Below are 5,324 nucleotides of genomic sequence, written 5' to 3'. Positions count from 1 at the left end.
TGATGCCCTTTAAATGCATCTTCTGTTCTCCGCATGACCCAGTCAATTACTAGGTTGAAGAATACTGCAGACATAATGCATCCCTGTCTGACCTCAGTCTTGACTTACAAGCACAAGTTGCAGAATACTATGATGCATGTGAGGTTCGTGTAAAAACACTTGATGAATTGGACCATTTGTGGGAAATTCTGTTAGCTTGCAGAAAATGTGGATGCAGACAAAAGCCTTGCAGAGTCAAGAAAGTTAATTTACAGCTGTCTTTGCCAATCTGTGCACTGTTCCATGATGTTTCTAAGGGTGAAAATTTGGTCTATACATTCACTTCTCTTCTGAATTCGGCCTGTTCCTTCCTCGGGATTTCTGGGTTGAATCTGAGATCCACTTGATGATAACCTTGGCAAGGCTCTTACTGTGTAGGGTGATGTCACAGCAATCATTACAGCCGTTGTGTGCTTCTTTCTTGGGAATCTTGCTGATAACTCCTTTGATTGAGTCTTTATGTACTTGTTTTCCTTCCCAAATTGCTGTAAACAATGACTGGAGAGTGGAGGCTGCAAGGTTTGAGTCTGTTTTGAACATTTCCACATTCAGGTTATTATCTCCTGGAGCTTGGCGATTTCTGAGAGATTTGATAGCTGCAGTGATTTATTCGTTTTCTGGCGGAGCAATGTTATTGTCAAGGTAGTCCTCAGCTTCTTAGATATCCACTTCTTCAGATGGTAGTCCATTCAGAACTTCCCTGAAATGCTCTGTCAAATATACTTCTCGCTCTTCCTCTGTTGTTAGTAATTGTCCTTGTTTATCCTTGATGAGGTCGTTTGTCCTGCCACTGTACTTGCCACAAACGAGCATGGTGATTCTGTATACATTTCCTTGTTCTCCACGACACACTGCATTTTCAGCCTGTGCCGCAAGGTCTTTCTTGAAAGTACGATTGTCTGCTTTTATTAGACTCTTCACTTCCCGGTCGGTCTCTAGGTATTGCCGTTTGAATCTTTTTCTAAATCTGACTGATTTTGCATCTGCCAGTTTCTTCTTTATGTCACATCTCTTTTCAGGTGTTATCCACTCCTTACTTTTTTGTTATCTGTGAAACCCAGACGAACGTTCTAGTCTTTTATTTAGACTGATGTAACCTGTTTTTATGCTGAGTCGAATCTATCTGTGTTACTAGTAGATACATCTTCAAACTCTAAGAAACCGTCCTGGAGGCCTAGTGGTTAGAGTGTCCGCCTCGGACGAGTCATACCAAAGACTGACTTACAAAAATGGCACTAACAGCTGCCTCGCTTGGCGCTCAGCATTAAGAGGTTAGTGTTAGGACTGGTCGGCCTGGTGTCAGGATAATGTGACTGGGTGGGACATCATGCTACATGTCTGTGGCATGATGCCCTTGTGCTAGACATCACTATAAACTGCCACACTGCAGACATCGTAACGATATGACTGAGAATTTTTTAAAGCTACGTTAAAAATCCTAATCACACACACAACCACACAACTTATTATAGAGCTTGGAGTTTATATCTCACTCCAATAGTGCAGGCAGTGTTCATGGTGACATATTGTAGTTTCACAGCATTGAAATGTTTATGTATTGGTTTCTTGATGTCTGCCCTTTTCAACTTGGGCTATACATGTGCTGTCATGAGGTGGTGATCACTACCAACATCAGCCCTTTTCCTCATTTTTGCATCTTGCAAGCAGCATCTACATGCACAATGGTCAATCTGATTCTTGTCAATACAGTTTGGTGAACACCAAATTAGAGAATCCCTCCAATGACCAGCTTCAAATTTTCATGGAGTAAAATTCTGGTCTCTCACTGTCATTTATGTTACCACACCCATGTTTCCCCATGACCCTGTCATAATATATGTTTCCATGTCCCACTTCATGTGTTTTAATTTCCCCCTTTGGCATTAAAATCTCCCAAGATGATACAGTGTGTACCCGCTATAATACGGTAGTTGGAGCCATAGACCCCAACCGCGTTATAGACTGAACCATGTTATAAGCAACCAGGTCAGTTAGCTGAAGAGACTGTACCCAAAAACAACTGTGGGGGATGTAGGTAATAAATGCAGGTGGTAAAATACGTGCTTCATCGGCACATTTATCATCTTAAATTGATGCATATTAAATGAGAAATACACCTATTGTGAAAACAAAGAAGACATATTTAATAATTTACTTTATTTAGAGAACCATGAATTCATGGTTCTCTAAATAAAGTAAACTGTTATATATGTCTTCTCGTGAATGTTGTTTATATATAAATGTCTAATGTATAGCATGAATAGAGCATCATATACACTGAATCCACAATCAATACAAGTGATTCCATAGAAAATATGCACACACACAGCTTCAAAGTATTCAATAATTTTGTAACATGTCACATTGGTCTGAATTCAGTGAAAATACATAGCACAATCACGTAACGAATGACGAAGCACATTTACTTTTCAGTACGTTCCAAGTTGGTAAAAGTTAGTTTGTGTTTTAAGCCGCCTTCGGTAGCATTCGTAAGCATAAACTTTTTCCCTACAAAAAGGAAACTTTCACAGCACAGTTGACGTGTTCCGGTCACGTTGGAAAATGCAAAAATCCATCAGATTCCATCACTTTTATTTAAGTTTGGTACTGACTTCCTTGAAGAAAAGTTCTTTGCTGCTATTGAAAGATTGTAGTCGGCTTTCTTTAATGAAGGGTGCATGCGCTATTGAAGTCACCACAAAAGGACCCCTTTTGAAAACCAAACAAATGCCCATTCTCATTCTGGCGGCAACATCAAATAATTGTATTGCATGATTGAGACTGGTATTTTTTCCATTTGCTGAGTACGTTTCCATAACAGTCGGTGCTTCAAAGGTAATCTGTTCAAAATTTCAGCAAACTATTTTATCTGGGTACATTTTTAAAAAGGAATTGGCCGTCGTTTGGTCTATTCTAGTTACTGTCCCTCCATGCCTATTGAATAAGCCAATAAGTAAGATGTATTATTTTTTTTACATTTGTGGTAGCAGCATGATGCTGCCTTCCACGCATGCGTCTGAAAGTTAACAAAGGGTCAACGGACGATAGAGATGCAGGTGTTCTGATGACAGGGATTATTACAGAAAAAGTGAGTGTTCTGAAGGATTTAATTCTGAGTGAAAAGAAGAGGAATTTTACTTACTATCCACATACAAATGTCAGTCTTTGTAAATATATGAATTAATAGCGAGCGGCCGAAAATCCGATAAAAGATAGGTTTCGAGACAATGATTCGTGCAGTTGATCTCTGTTACCAGAATGTACAAAAAAGCGAATATTTCACAACATACACAACTCATGCTAGATGTCAAGACAAGCGGATTATGATATAACAATGCACTTTTTAGATGGTTTGTCAATATGGACAAAGAACTTATTTATGTAACAATGGATAAATATCAGTGCATTTTATATCCAGTTTACGGCTTCCTTTCGGGGGGCTTCTGAATTTCTGCACTCCAAACCAATGGTTGTACAGTATATAAAAGTTTAAACAGCCAACAATGTCGCCAATAAAAAAGAAGCCACATGGTATGTTTTTCAGCCAATAAGGAAAAACAATCCAAGTTTGCGACATTGGCGAAACCTACGCTATCCGAGAATAAAATTTTTATGCGTTTTTTTTTTCTCGTGCTTTTAAGAAGAAAAAAATACTTTTTCGTGTACGAGAAAAATACATATAAAATTTCAGGATCCAAGCCACAATCGTCTTCTATTATTCATACGCGATCTCTTCACCAAAATGATAACAAACGTTTTACGTTTTTTTCGTACTTTATAAGAAACATTTTTTTGTGCACAAGAAAAATGCATGTATATGAAATTTCAGGAGCCACGCCACGACCGTGTTATATCTGAATTCGTGTTATAACGGAGCGCGCTATAGCGGGGTCACACTGTAATAAGATTGTGATATGGCGTAGTTTCTACTTTTGCCTGAAGTTGCTTGTAAAATGTATTTTTATCTTCTTCATCACTGTCATTTGTTGGGGCATACCACTGGATCAGAGTAATGTTCACTTGGTTTCCTTTCAGTCTAATTCTTATCAGTCTGCTGTTAACTGGTTTCCACTCTCGCAAGTATTTCTCAGTTCCACTCTTCAGTATGATGGCCACTCCCTCGTGATACAGCACATCGTCTCTTCCAGAGAAAAGCATTGTTTCTCCTGTAGAAGCCTTCAGTATTCCTGGTCCTGTACATCTACTCTAACAAACATCCGTAATATGTAATATGTATATATTGTCTCATTTCAGCTGTTATGTATACTAGCTTGCCAGTGTCGTGCATAGTTCATACATTCCAGAAACCAATCTTGGTGCTCGGGACTTCATCTTCTTGCCAGTAGTTTCCTCGCGGCTTTCACTAATCTCAGTCATACAGATCCCCAGAAGGGATTCTGGAAGACCATTACACACAGTTGTGGAAGAATTCGTTGTTGCTGTTTCCGTAACAGTTGTTTTTATTTATAGGTCTAGGTTGTTACCCCTAAGTGAAAATCAGACAATTGTGAAAATATTCATGTGTTTCTGATTGAAACCTCTCCACTAAGCTTTTATAACAGAGGAAGGGCAGATTTTGATATACATGTAATGATATAGAAGCTTATGTAATCACAAAGCTAGTTTAAGATCCATATTGAGACTTCAGCATTGATCAAGGTGTGAGCAAGGGTATCTGATTATATGATCCATTATTAAATGAATATATCCGAAAAGCATTTGATCAAATGAAATATGTGGACATACATGATGAAGATGTTCTGACTCTTCATTATTGTCGCACCGGAACTAAGATAATGGTCACATACTTGTCTGAAGATGCCAACTTCAGAGGTCGCACAAACAAATGTCACTGTACTTGTCCAGAATAACAAATAATTCAGTTTGAAAGTTTGGTGAGGTAACAGCCTTAGGTTAGGATCACAAAAATAAATTGCAACAAAATTTTTCATTTTTGCCAAAACATTCTTCAATCCAGCCCTGTTTCTCATTGCCGATCCTAGCATGGGGGACATGGTAAAAAATTTAAAAATTCAAAAAATCAAATTAAATATATGTAATGTTTAAAAACAATTGAAAAGCGGCCCTGCCTACTCTTATTTTAAAACTGACGTCAATAGAAGACACGTATTTTTCCATGACCTAAATATTCTAACTTCTTAAAGTCCACAAGTTTTTAGATATATTACTTGCCAAAAATAAAACAGCATGTGTAAATTAAAATCACCAAATTTTATATTCATCTAAACGTGGCTGCTGTACATTATCAATAAAAGTAATGGAAT

The sequence above is a fragment of the Sinohyriopsis cumingii genome, unplaced genomic scaffold, assembly GCF_028554795.1.
Source record: "Sinohyriopsis cumingii isolate HCF-2022 unplaced genomic scaffold, ASM2855479v2 utg000663l, whole genome shotgun sequence".
In the NCBI taxonomy this organism is placed as follows: Eukaryota; Metazoa; Mollusca; class Bivalvia; order Unionida; family Unionidae; genus Sinohyriopsis; species Sinohyriopsis cumingii.
This window is presented reverse-complemented; position numbering follows the sequence as displayed.